Below are 15,119 nucleotides of genomic sequence, written 5' to 3' on the forward strand. Positions count from 1 at the left end.
TCGTGTGTTTTGCTCTTTATCTCAATCTAACTTGAACGTTCATAACAGTTCGATAACCTAAAGCGGCTCTTTAGAGAACGACTAAAATATGAGTTTTTCTGGCACCACTTTTTCAGCGGTATTTTGGTAAAAACTTTACATCTTCTCGTGCCCCGACGCAGAAGGGGTTGACCTCGAATTGAAGCTCATGGGCCTGAACTCGTGCGTTGCACACCCCAACACTAGTTCATCCCAACGATCTAGTATCCAACACAGTGACCTTGGATATGTAAAAAACTATAGCAGAATTTTTTGCAATAAATTCAGAAAATATCACAAACACATTAACAGATAGCTCTGGAACCGTGTCGACCCAAAATTACACCCTTCGCAGCCCATTCTTTAATAAACCTTGAAGGAGTGAAAATTTGCGTTACATTAACTTGCAAATCTGAGTCTGTAATGATGGTATTTACTATTATCCTCGTACCTCGCGCTAATCGAACAGTTATTACGAAAAGATGATGATGGTTTAGCGAATGAAAGCAGAAAGTCAATTTGACGTCATTTTATGAGCATGTCTACCACTATACCGGCTTTCACAACAGGCTTTTTATGATTACATAATAATAATAGTGCGAATGTAATAATTCACTACGGCTTGGAGAAACGAAGTTATTGTCAAAGTTACGATGAGTGGTGCGTCATAAGTCAAACAAGTTTTTACTATTGCGTCGCAACTGCAAAAAGATAGGGAGACACTGTCTTTGAATTTCCTAACAGGTTTATTTTAATTAATTCACGTCATAAAAATTAAATATTATTTTCAATTTCCATCCAAACTCATCCGGATTTTCATTCGCACAAGTGCGTACCATCCATAGGTAGTCAAAGTAGTCAAGAAAGCTACTCAAGTAGAAGAAGAGATAGCGAATAAATAAATCTACTCAAGTACAAGTAGAAGTACTTCTTACATAAACAACCTAAAACTACTTGTAGTAGAAGTAGAATTGACTGACTTTAAATCTACTCGAGTAAGTAAGTAGTTGTGAAAACGATCGTAATTCGTTTGCATGGACTGTAAAAAGCAGAAAATTTCAACGGCGGTCTGCTAAAAGAGGTCTAACGTTAAAAATGTAAATTTCAAATTTTCAGATTAGGACACGTCATGGGCTGCTAGTTATAATAGGTAATTGCTAGATTGAGAAACGGTAGTTTCAAACGTTACGGGGGGCTGACATACTGTGATGTAATATTTGATATAGGCGACAATGCGGTGTGAACGGAACCACGCAACCCGGTATCTAAATTATATTTAGCGATACTTTCGGTAAAATATATTTGTCACTCCAGATCTACTGTGCGCGAAGTGCAACGGAAATTCTTTCATGAAAATTAAATGTTGGTACTACGTGAAAAAAGCCCCGAAATTCCTTAAGCTATCTTTCTTATTGGGGGATTAAACTACTTCTACTTGAAAAACTGCAAATAGCAAAAAGTAAGTAAGTAGTTCACACAATATTACGAAGTAGAAGTAGAAGTAGCGAAAAAATATCTACTTGAGGAAGTAGAGGAAAACTACTTGAATAATTCGAAAAAGTAGAAGTACTTCGTTACTGACCACCTCTGGTACCATCAGACACAGGTTGAAAAGCACTACCCTAAAACATACTGTCATGCGTACTGATATGTGAAGCAACCTGGGTGTACTTATGTACATATCTTACCTTGAGAACGCCTGACCCAACTCGCCCCCTGAAAAACAATGATAAATTGAAAATACGTCAGATTTATGGAATTTGCACTGCAGCTTATTCTTGGTATTATATACTTTATAATGCAGAAGTTTCCTACTGCGGTGCAGACGCTCATGTCCTGAGTTGCACGAACCCTGGCGTGCTGTACAACATGATCTGACCTATATTCGTACAGATCGGATCGTAAAAGCCTGCCCTCGTCATCTAGTCGCGATAAACACGAAATTAACATGGCGAGGGGGGCCATCAATCCGGCAATCAGCCAATTGACGCTACTGGATCGATACAAGGTGGGTAAAAGATTATGGTGGATTCATTCTCTTTCCCGATCAAATCGCAATTAACAGAATGCAGAAGCATTTTGTTTGAATGGAGTTTGTCTGTCACATTCAAACCGAATCTTATCGACGCTCTATTCGCAAGAAAAGTATGTTCACACATCACGAAAGTGTGGAATTGAAATCTCACCGACTGTACCCAAACCACCAGCAATTGTGGCAATCTTAGCAGCAGTATCAAGATCATTACAACATCCACGTCTGCGAGCGTCAGCTTCAGCTACAGCTACAGCTTCAGCTACAGCCGCATCAACTTTAGCTTTAGCTTCAGCTTCAGCTGAATGAGTAATATTCTCGGCTACAAATTCACGGAAGTCCATCGCTGATGATAAACTATGTTTCTCTGTAAATATAATTTGAAATATACTTAGCCGTGTTACTGAACCAGCGGTTCTCCCGGGAGGCGTGCATGAATATTTTTCTGCGAAAGGAAGAACGTAATTTATTTTCTCCTTGATGTTTTTTTTCGCGGCATATACACCCACTCATGATATACATACACACGATCTGCGCATATGCATACCATGAGTACACGATGTGCATATGCCGCTGGACAAGGAAGGTGAGGATAGAGCCTTGTAAGGCTTTCTAAGTCTTGTACCACCCCTCCATGTTATCCCAGTAATGCATCAACGCCGAGCGCGGAAGACATGGATACCAGTGTTACTATCAGGGTATTTCGTCAGACCTGGCCGGGGATGGAACCCACGACCTACCGATCAAGAAGCCGGACGCTTCACCATTACGCTATCTTGTCGGTCGAAACTCAGCAATGATCAAGTATTTCACTTGTGAAATAGAAAACACGTAAGTTGACTCTTCGCACATACTGCAATGTTGATTTTGCCACTACAGTGCAATATTTATTGTACTTTCAAAACTAGGTATTTCCCGTAAATAATTCAGAACAACAAGACAGGGTCGTACCTTTAACAGTATCGGTGATCCGGAAAATATTATCGAAGTATTAATCATATCGCTTCATAAAAAATATAGGGGCATCAATGAAAAGAGTGCAACTTTATTCGTAACATTGCATCATTTCAAACATCACAAGACTGCGATAAATTGAAAGATAGCAAGGTGCCGGAAGGAATTGGATTAGTCTTTGAGATGAGACAAAATTTCAGTCGTGTTGTCACATTTCGCTCTTATTGCTTACCATGTACTTTTAATAATATAACCAGACATGGGGTGATTACTTCATGAATGTAATCGATTACGATTACGATTACTTCTGAACCACGCGATTACGATTACGATTACAGCAGAATCAGGAAGTAGTCGATTACGATTACGATTACATTGGAAAAGTGATCACGATTACACACGATTACATTTATTTTGCTTCTTATAAATAATCTTACAAGATATATAGAAGATAATATAAGGCTTGCGGCAAAAAGGCCTAATGAGATTACAACGACTTTCTCAATAAATGATGCGCTATTTGCTTGTTACGTCATAGTTTACCCATTGCCAAACTTAATAAGGGACGATTTATCGCATCCAACAATTTGCATTCTTGTCAGGTCCGTCACTGCCGCACCCCAAACTCCCCAATAGGGTGGTGAGAGCGCTCGAAGGGGACTCAAAAGTATTTGGTAAAACAAACATAAGTTATAGAGTATTTACGTGAGATGTGATTAACTTGAATTTTTTTTTTCGGGCTTCGCGATTTAAATGTCTCTTGATAGCTTGATTTTGAAATGCATACCTCTCACTCTCATCGAAAAAGTATGCATATAATTTACAGGAATAAGCATTTCGGTGTCAGTCATTACCGAACCACGACATACCAAAAGAGAAATGCAGTTTCGGCCAACATGCGACTTCAAGAAGTGTATTACTAAAGAAACACCTTGGCCAAAAATTTGAGCGTGTGTCCATTGTCAATAGCCGCGCTGGTTGTGCGTGACTAATAATCCTATCCTTAGAATTTGAATGCCACCCGGGCCACCCACAGAGGAATAAAGACAGGGCAATTATTTATACGTGCGTCTCACGAAAGTTTTTCTTTTCGTCATCTACGTTTGCGTGACTTCAATATCTTTTGATATTATACATAACAGACCGGAGGTCACGAATTAACAACATACAATAAAGTAATTACAACAACATACCAGATGTTATAATTATGAATTACGTGCCTTCAGCTCCGCAGGTAAATCTGACTATCGGGGGCTGAGAGAGCTGGCTTAAAAATCAATAGTAATATAATGTAATTACTAATATTATTGACGATAATTCAGTCTTCAACTTCAAAATTGATCACCTTATTGGGGCCTAAGACCAACGTTCGGAATGCGGGATGAATTGCTGTTTTGGTCCTTATTCTAGCTACAACCCACGCTATCATGGCATATAAGCGGTTGGCTATGGCAGCAGGTAAAGAATTGCAAAATAACGATTGGCGCCCGTTTAAAGTATAGAGTCATATTATAATAAGATAAAGTGACCATAAAATTCTGCCTTCTACTTAATACAGACACTGCACGCTGCCGAGAAACCACAAAGAAAGGTTCGGTTATGATATACATCAGCAGCTGTTGATTTTTAATGCTTCGTTGTGGAAATTGAAATGTTTTATTTGGCGAGTACAAAATTTCAAATCTTTGCTCGGTGTACGTACGTACTAGGGATGGTGTGAACCTCTGAAAGGTTCAGGTTCGTGTGAACGTGAACCTTTTTGAAAGGTCTGTGTGAACACGAACGTTAACCTCATGACGTCACGTGACGTCGTATTTCTAATTCCAACCCTACATTTTAGTGAAGTTATAGCCCATATTAATGTACACGATACCTACAGCGATGACTCGGGCAACATAATGCCACTATGCTAAAGTATAAATTGACGTTTTAAACGTCGGCAAATGTTTCAACTGGGGCAATCACATGGTATAATAATCCCATAATTCCGTCGCTTTGTCAACATTTTCGACGAGGACTTGCAAGGGAATATAAGCTTACGCCTTAACGGTCCAGGTCAGCCCGACAATGTATTCGGCGTCTGAGTATTGTGGCGTTAATATTGAGCAGAGTGTAAAACGGGATTGTACACTTGCTACCGATATTACCACATTAACAAATTATACAGCAGTAGCCAACACCCCAATCCCGCGGATTTTGTTTTTATGATACAATAAACATATGAAGTCAAGATTGACCACGTACACCTGCTAGATTTTTTACATTAGACAACGATATCAATTCCTTTGATTGGTCGAATAAGCATAATTCTCTGGCTACATGTAGTGCATCTCGCTCTTGATGTTGTGTCAATGCTGGTCAAGCTCACAGCTGAGAGTCACTAAATACTCACAAACGCAATGCTGGTTAATTCGAGCAGAATTTTTGAGATTCTCAAGGTGCATGCTCGTTCAGTGTTTATATTTTTATGCTGCCAGCGCCATGCAATACATTTCAACCAAAGCTGTTATAATGAAATGAAAACTGTAATATGTGAAAAAAAGTTTACAGTTCACAACCTGCCAAGGCTCGTTTGTGAGCGTGAACCTCTAAATTTCTGAGGTTCAACACACACAACGCGAACGTGAACCTCACTTTCACATCATCCCTGGTACGTACTGCATGGTCCTGCTGCTCTCCAAACACCAACAGACAAATTGTGCATAACCTTAAACCAAACATCAATACATAAGTTACCATTTTCAACTAGGCAGAATGGTGAGTATTATCCTGCTGCGAGGTAGTGGCGTCTGGAGTGTTGCGATAACATGATATATCGCGCGGCAGGTGTTCTTACAATCACACGACAATGCACGTCGAATATCTATTTACATACAATGTCTGGATACTTCTTACGCAATCATGAGCGAAACTAGTATTTCTGACGTAATAATGAGCAGTGGTGTTTGTGAATCAGACGTTTGTGCTATCATTAACCTGGTATAATATCTTTTCCTTGTTCGCGAATGTTCTGTTTATGTCACAGTCCTTGCACAAATAAAAAGTAATCGCTCTTTTACAAAGAAATCGATTAGATATGGGAAGTAGTCGATTACGATTACGATTATTTCGGAATTTTTTCGAATGTAATCGATTGCGATTACGATTCCTTGAAAATGCTGTAATCTTCGTAATCGATTACGATTACTAATCGCGATTACCCCATGTCTGAATATAACAACCTTCAATACTCTCATAAAAGCGCATCAGTCACGGTTATATCGTTGGCGTCACTCCGTAACATCAATCTCACAAATATATGCGATTCACGTAACATGTTTGCATCATAGTAGTTGGGAAATAATTCCCGTTTTATTCATGTTTTGATGTGTTAGGTGACACGTAGGACTGATGGTTGCGTGGTCAACGTGAATAATGTTTTTTTTTTATCGCAGACCTCGTGTTCGTTTGCATTTGTCAACTTCATCAATTGAGCCGCGTCGGTCAAGCCATCTCTTATCGGCACATGCGTTGACATTTTGTCAAATTCGATCTTCTGTTAAAGATTGCGCTCGTCCATTATGTATTAGCTCAGCTATAGTCAGTGACGATGAAGAGCGTCTGAGTAGGTTACTGCTGTATGTCAAACGGTAAATTGATCACACGAAAACATACCTGCGCTTCACCTTAATCGTCATATCTGTTGACAAAATGTCACCAATCAGAAACCATTTAAGTGGGTACTTTGAAGTCACTACGCAGTAGCTAGCTATCATCACAACGGGACCACCAGTGCCTTACTGAAAGTTGCACGTGTATTTAATGAATCATTGTTCTGAATGGGAGTTGGATTTTCAGTAAATATAACTCGGAAAAATATCTTCTGAGCAGTTGTGTCTGAAACGTTGGATATCCCAATATCTCAAAATACAGTGTTCAAAGATCACACAGCGTCTCTTCTCTCACAAAATCGGGACATGATGTTTTTCTTTCGCATTCTTTCGAACCATTCAAATTTCTCAATGAAATTTGAAAGCCGTCGATAATTTGGGAAAATGAGCTACATTTTGTGATTTCAGTGAATTTACTGTTAAGGAATCCGTGAAGCAGCAGTAGACACGTACGGCTACGACATCGCTATAAAGTGTAAGCAGACAACAGCCTAAAACATGCTATAAGAGTTGTGGTGACACGATTCTTTGGTAGGAAACAACAATCTACTAGCTTACGCGGATTTTATATGTAAAGTTGATTTTTGCCACCTGAATGTAAAGATTTTCTCCATCACTGTATACTGACGCAACAGCCTCGGATTGATGCTGCTCCGTAACTTCAAGTGGATGCCTTGAAATTATTTTACCGGCCCGTAAATATACTACAGATAGCTCGTGAGACGAACAGAAAGGCGAGCGTTGGATTGTCACATTTGGGCTTATCCATGCATTAGAAGATTTGGGTAGATGAAAGAGGAAGTCAACTACAACGGATTTTAACAAAAAATAGGAAATTGATCTTTTTTTCAATATCAGGGGTACCTTAGCCCGTCCTATGCCCTGGATGGAAGCAATTAATCTTATAAATTAAGATCAATGATTGTTTTCCTTAGGTTTTAGCCACATAAAATCACCGAAAATAACAACCTCACTTTGGGACGAGAGCATTGGCAGGCCGTGTTATTTTTGGCATATGCCAAAACAGCCAAAAATAACTTATTTTTGGCATTTTTCGATTTTTATTTTTGGCAGTTTTGGCATCGTCCTCTAAATAGATAGTTTCAGCCTCGAATTAGTCACAAAACGCTTTATTCGGGCTAGTTTGTCAAATGACACCACAAAATGTGCAGCATCCACGTATAATCAGTGCCAATAAACAATAAGAAGAAGAAAAAACCTAACGATTTCATAGGTTAATAATATCAAACGAAACCACAAAATGTGCAGTATCCGTCGGAATCGGTGCCAATAAGCAGAAAAAAGAAAGAAAAGCCTAACAAACACACTCAACAGCTGATTGTTACAGCTGTTGAATAGCCTTCAATCGTTTGCACTGTAACAGTGCTTCCAAACTTAGGTCAGCTAAGTTTCTCCTAAATTCATTTCTCGCCCAGCGAATCTGGGAAATATCGGCTTCAACAGTAGCCGTTGAGGGAAAGAATGTTGCCAGTCATCCACAAAAGGTTTTCAGAGCTTCAAAATCTTTGGAGGGCCGAACCGGCTTTCATGCATCATGAAAAGAGATCACTTCGCCAGTGCCATCGATCTCATTGCGGAAAGAATTTTCTTCCCGATCCTTTTCCAGGAGTTTCCTGTGCTGTCTCTCAGCACATTCTATTTATTAGCCCGACTATCATTTCTCCTTCAGTCTACCGATATATTTTCGGAGGACTTTTGTCACTTCAGGTGGCTTTAATATTACCAACTCGCATGGAAGAGTCCTGGGAAGGTTAGCTTGTTTAAGAACATTGACGCAACAAGACTGTCTGGCAAAACGAGACTATGCAGCTCAGAAATAGCCAGACAGTTTGTTGCGTCACAATGTTCAACTCGATCACAATGCAAAAATCGTGGTTGATTTTGGGGGTTCCAGTTCCATGAGTAGAATATAATTTATAATTTAATAATCAGTACTGCGGCAGCTTCTCATTGATACCTGTTTTATCAAATTTAGCGAACGACGAGCCGGTCAAAAATGGTCGTAAAATTGCCTTGGGACAAATGGAAAGTATGGCGTAAACCAAATGAAGTCAGCCGTTCAATCTCGCTGTGCCCACACCATTTAGGACACCATGCTTTCACACGTAATGGGTGGGCTGGACCCAGATTAAGAAACCTGCCTTTCACAAACGCTCTTCTCGCTTGTAACGCGGTCCTGTCAACACAACACCATGAACGAAATGCACTATTTGGCAGGCCGTGTTATTTTTGGCATATGCCAAAAATTGCTTATTTTTGGCATTTTCAAATTTTTATTTTTGGCAGTTTTGGCATCTGGCTCCTGAAATGCCAAAAATAACACGGCCTGAGCATTGGTAACCGAAACTCAGAGAAATGCAATATTGACAATTCGTCAACAGATATTCCGATAGAGCTACGTGAAATTCATGTGCCGATAAGTGATACCTAACATTGAATAAATTTAACAACTTTACGAAGATTAATTCGATATCATCGCATTCTGCCTTATGTAATGCAAGTTGCCCATCCAGCAAATTCGAAATGATATACTGTCGTACAAAGAGGTAGACCTCTGATCATAACTCATGCACAATGCCATCGCCCATATCATAAACGTTCTGCTTTATGTCATAGCCACAGAATATGATTTCATCAAGTGAGGAAAGGTCATATTGCTTGAATTCAGATTCCTAAACAGTGTAGCACAGCGGTTCTCAACCGGGGGTCCGCGAAGCAATTTCAGGGGGTCCGCGAGACCTCTAAATTATTATATTGGTTGATAACCTAATTTTTATTCTATTTTTTAATTTGAGAAAGCATGAGGCAGTCTCGCACCACAACTGCTAAAATTGCATGACTCATATCATCATAATAATCGTCTGACATGAACTATCGTAGTGTAAAAAATCATTTTAATTGCCAATTTTTCAACCTTTTCGATGCGAAGTGTTCAGTCTCATAACATTAGTGAACAGTCGTTTGAAACAAAAATTTCTGAAGTATTTCCATAATTTGTCCCAATGCAGGGATTGGAACCTCCCCACGAAATCCATTGTATCCTGTGATATACATTACCACTATTTAAACAGCTTCTTGGAGGTACAGAACTTCAATATACAATTGGATAGTATATTCATATTGAAAGGAACCCGAGTATTTTCGGCTGACACTCGTCATAAATCAGACAATGATATACCTGCCCTTAAAGCTCGGCTATCAGATTTGGCGCATTCTTATTGCGGATTCCCTATCGACAAGGCTGGTTTTTTGATGAACAAGGAGTGTTTCGTTGCTATCAAAGCATTACGCTTCAACCCTGAAAATCATATCACCAGTTATATTGGTATGCAGCCTTGTCTTGTTAATGTTCAATTGTTCATGGTCGAAAATGTTTGGTCGTTATATGTAAACCCGAACATAACAAGTCGTTTCCTGACAGTCTTTCTCAGGTTGGAAAACTTGGATCCATTCTTTGGCGCATAAAATTTGTCTATACTTTTAGATTAGGATTTCACTTTCACGGTAGAAACTCTCTGTTGTTCGCGATCCGTATGTTGCCCGTCCCTGCGCTAGATGCTGGACGTGATATGCTCATAAAATATATGTTTCTTTATTTTAGTGCCATAAATGTTGCGATCACACCAAAAGTATCGTCGGAAGCGTTATGCGTTAATATTGCATTAGCCTCCCTCTATCTTTGCGGAAATGATTTTTGGCACTCCTCGTTCATATCAAAGCGAAGACGCGGATTTTCAAGACACGACCTTGTACTTCAAAAAATACAGCAGCAAAATTAGCTTTGAAATAATAAAAGTCTACCCATTTCTATATAAATGGTATGAGGTTATTTTCAAGAAAAATCATTATTTTGCTGTTTATCACAAGCCTACAGTTCATATTTACACAAGACAGACGAAGGCTGCACCATAATAGAGTTAAAATTGAACTAAAACTTGAGGGGGTCCGCGAGGGTCCGTGACTGTCAAAAGGGGTCCGCGAAGCCAAAAAGGTTGAGAACCACTGGTGTAGCGTGTTCTGACCGTAAATTGAATAAAATTGTAAATCGTTCAACATTATTCGAAATCAATCTTTGCCTATGCCAATCACATCGCTCAACTACGTCCAGAATTTGAACGCTATCGACGGACTTGCCGCAGATCGAGTTTCGTGACACCATGCAATTTCAAAGTTTCTCCCTAAATATTTTTTTCACGACGTCCTGCGAACTTTTCCACAGCCTGGGGTTGAATGGAGTCATGCGTACGCTGCCCAGAGCCTCGAAAACGAAGCCTACTTCCTTCGTTCCATAAGAGGAATTGACGGTCGTATTCCGCAAACGATTTGTTTGCATGGTGGTCTCCGCTGCTATTTAGCGTTGTTATTTTCAGGAATGCACTCGCGCGCGAGGTACGATCTCAGTAGTAACGGAGCAGAAATTCTAGTACTTGATTATTTCTGTTGCACTGCTGTGCAGTAAACCGCTGTGGGCAAGCAAGCGCGATGACGGAGTTGCTTATATCTATCCGTTGTTTAAATATCTATAGTTCAACCTCTCGGGGTGCTAGATTGCACACTATTGGCTTTGCTAGAATAAATGACTAGAAGTACATTTAGCTCAATGCGGCTAGAAATATGAAATCCATGCAACCTGCTGTTGAAAATGCTTACATGCAACAGGACTTTAGCGGCAGATGATTCTGTGTCGTCCGACAAATTAAAAGACACCTCAAAATGAGATAGACATGTTTTTACTGTTGTGACATCAATGATTACAGTTCTAAATTCTACGTCAGATGATTCTATATCGACCAATAACTTACAACTCACCCGGACATTAGATAAGAATGTTTTTACTCCTTGGCATCAATGATTCGGGTGATTTAAGACTGCGTCGCAGCCATGAAGTCAATGTGGAATTCTGTCAACAGTTTCATCAATTTGAAAAAATACAAATATTCTTTCCCATCCAAAATACGATTAGAAATGGTGATATGACCTCTGACCTTGGTGACATTACAAATTTATTGTCTACTTTTCGCCCATTGGGTCCAAATTAGCAAAGGCTCCACCACATCTTTCTCCTACTACCACATCAAGCTGCAAAACTCTACTGTGTTCACAACAATCTATATATATGAGCTCCTGCCCTGAACCTGTAATGCTGAGCACTATAGCTACCTTAAAAGTGCTAAGTCATGTGGTATGGATTCTTTTCCACCTGAGTTACTAAAGCATGTTGCTTATTTAATTGCCCAGCCACTTACCACATTTTTTTAATTTCTCAATATCAAACGATACAAACGGTATTACAAGATAACAGAGGAACGCAAAGGCTGAAATTGGTAAACGGCCAAACTTTATTGACGTGGCAAGTACCATTTTACAATAGTACAGTTGTATTTTAGTCACTCGAATATGCACGATATTTGTTCAACCTGTCCTAGCCTACGAGTTTTGAAGTCCCTGCTAATTGCTTTTGAGTGTGCGCAAAACGAACATGCATTGAAAATACGCCGTGAATGTCTGCGATACCACTATTCGAGTTCCTATTTCCCAGCAACTGTTTCAACTGCGACAAGGTTTTATATGGTAACTTGCTTATATAGATATCGGATAAATGTATCTACAATTACTATAATAACATTTTCCCTGGGCTGGATTCCCATATGCTTCTATCCACGGGGCAGCAATTACAGCTGAATAAACAATGGTACATATATTGATGTAAGTTAACTGGATATATGCGGGAACAAGTCACCAAACGATATAATTTGTTAATTTCCGTGTAGTTTCGTCCAGGACTTTGAAGCAGCCGTAAATTTAAACTGCTCCAGCTTCGGCTCCGGAGCTTTCTTTTATGATACATTAGCTCCGGCTCCAGCTCCGGAGCCGCATTATTACCACTGCTCCGGCTCCAGCTCCGGCTCCGCCTCTGAAATTATGGAATGGGCCTGTCTATATCAGGGGTGGCCAACCCGCGGGCCAAATGTGGCCCGCGAGAGGGTTTTGCGTGGCCCGCGATGTAATTTCTTATTGTATTCTCAAAAATGAATTGCTCAGATTCTGAACTTGCAATGCCAACCAAAAATTACAAGTCTGGCTGCGACGCTTGGGATGTTGATGACTAAAATATTAGTTCCGACGCATTGGCAGATCCAGGGTCCAGTCACATTTTCAGTAAATCGTCGTACAATACAATAAACTAAAATAGTAGTGAAATTTTTCTTTACGCTTCGCGTGTATAATTGTCACACGATTTCTTGCTTGGTAGCCTACCCCCTACTGAAAATGAAAAAAACGCCTAATTTAGCCGATTGAGTCTAACTGTATTCGAAATTACGGGAGAAAGTCTTTTCGCGTTTGCGCTCGCATAAAGATCGTCGACGGTGAAATGTAGGCACAAAATGATTGTCGCATATTATCGGAGACCTTCGATATCGATGTCGATATCGAATAGTCGTGTCCTTGCAAACTGAGCCTAGCGGATGGTATACAGTAGACCCGCAATATACTCAAGTAATAATATTATAGACCTAGTTTATATATAAACTTTGTAAATTTTACCCGCTTGGCGCGGCTAGTGGACCGCGCACTCGTCCGTCAATTGCATGTGCCCCTTTAGCCGAAAAGGTTGGCCCTTCCTGGTCTATATAGATTACTAATCTACCCTAATCTGGTTAGTTATATATAGTAATCTAGAGTCTGTCAGCCGTCAGTAACATCCGATGTAGCAACGAAGACATAGATGCCGCCGTGTCGGCTTGTGACGTCATTATGAATACTTGTCAATTGTCGATAACATCATAGTTGCACTAGAACGCACTTTAATCTATATCAGTGATACACAACCGCGGCCCCGAGGGCCGCATGCGGCCCCCAGCTAGCCTTCCTGCGGTCCCCACAAAAATATTGAGAAATCGATTTATGAAAAAAAATTATATTTATAAAATACTCTTGCTTGGCTCGGAATCTGGAGTTTTCAATTAGGATTGCGGGAAGGTTGTGAGTAGATTGCTAAGATTACGTCACTGCTGTTTCAATGCAATGTGCCCTAGCTTTTCAGTTGAACGAGCAGTACCTATAGATATAGGTATAGATATAGGTATTGACACGACCGTAACTGCCGCACCCCAAGTCCCCCAATTGGGGGAAACGAGCTCGAAGGGGGCCCAAAATTATTTAGTGAATTGGCATGAATTATGGAGTATTTTATAATAAGATCTTGGTTGCTTTCACACCTTATTTAACGTCCACTTGCAAAGTAATAATAATATTTATTACACGAGCTTTCGGAGCGCCGCTCCTTCATCAGGTATTTTATGAAATTTTATGCAACTTTTTCAATTTTATTTCGCGCTGCGCGCGATTTCACGTTTCCAAGTACCTTCGTTAATGGATACTCTTCCACCAAGATCAAATACGCAATATTTATAGAAGTGGGCATATCGGCGTTGGCTATTACCGCGTCACGACGCACGAATACATATAAAGTTTTAGGCCATATAACATGCGACTCCAAGAAGTGTGCCAGAACGATCGACAGCGAGAAAACCTTGGCCGAAAAGGACTGCCCTTACGCTGACCGGAAAAAATACATATAGGTATAATTGACCATAGGCGACTAAATGACTGGCGCCGAATATTCCTGTCTTGGCAATCTGAACCTCACGAGACAAATAGGCTACCATCCCGCAGGGAAGAATTATATGCCAGTGAAGAACTACCAATTTGAAATCGTGTGCATCTTTTAGTTTAGTACGTTTGGACGATTCTATATTTTTGATATAGCAGACTGGAGGTCACGAAATAACATCATGTAACGAAGTCGTACCAACGGGTCCACCCGTCCGAATATGTTTAATTATTATTTACGGGCCCTACAGTTTCCAAGAAACCTCACTCAGCTCTACCGGTAAATCTAATTACGTGAGCAGAGGGGACAAGTAATTGATAGCAATATATATGCAATTCCCGATCTCATTGACCTATTTTATTTTGAATTATCGAATTATCGCGCTCCACGCTGGCTCACTAAACGGTGATCCTGATTTCGTGGCAGAAGCGAACAACGGGACGCGGGTGGGGTCGGTTTATCACCCTATGGGAGCTCAATACTCAAGTGTTTTGAGGGGCCTGTCGAAGTGCTGTTTCGTTCCTGTCAATGGGTATACGACCGAAGATGTTTAATTATTATTGAGTGGTCCTACCTTTTCAAACAAAAGTCACTCGGCTCAACCGGTCAATCTGATTACGTGAGGAGAGAGAGGATAAAAAGTGATACCAATATATTTTCAATTCCCGATTATATGGACCGATTCAGTCATGAATTATAGAAATTAGTAGAGAGAAGCTGCCTAAAACGGACACCCAATTCAGAAGATAAATAGCGGTAAACACTAAACAGCTATCTAGCCTTATGGGGGCCAGGAGCAACGTTTGTGGGGGGGGGGGGGGCTGACGAA

The sequence above is a fragment of the Botryllus schlosseri genome, chromosome 3 (assembly GCF_051294905.1).
Source record: "Botryllus schlosseri isolate E-star chromosome 3, Bs_hap1, whole genome shotgun sequence".
Classification (NCBI taxonomy): domain Eukaryota; kingdom Metazoa; phylum Chordata; class Ascidiacea; order Stolidobranchia; family Styelidae; genus Botryllus; species Botryllus schlosseri.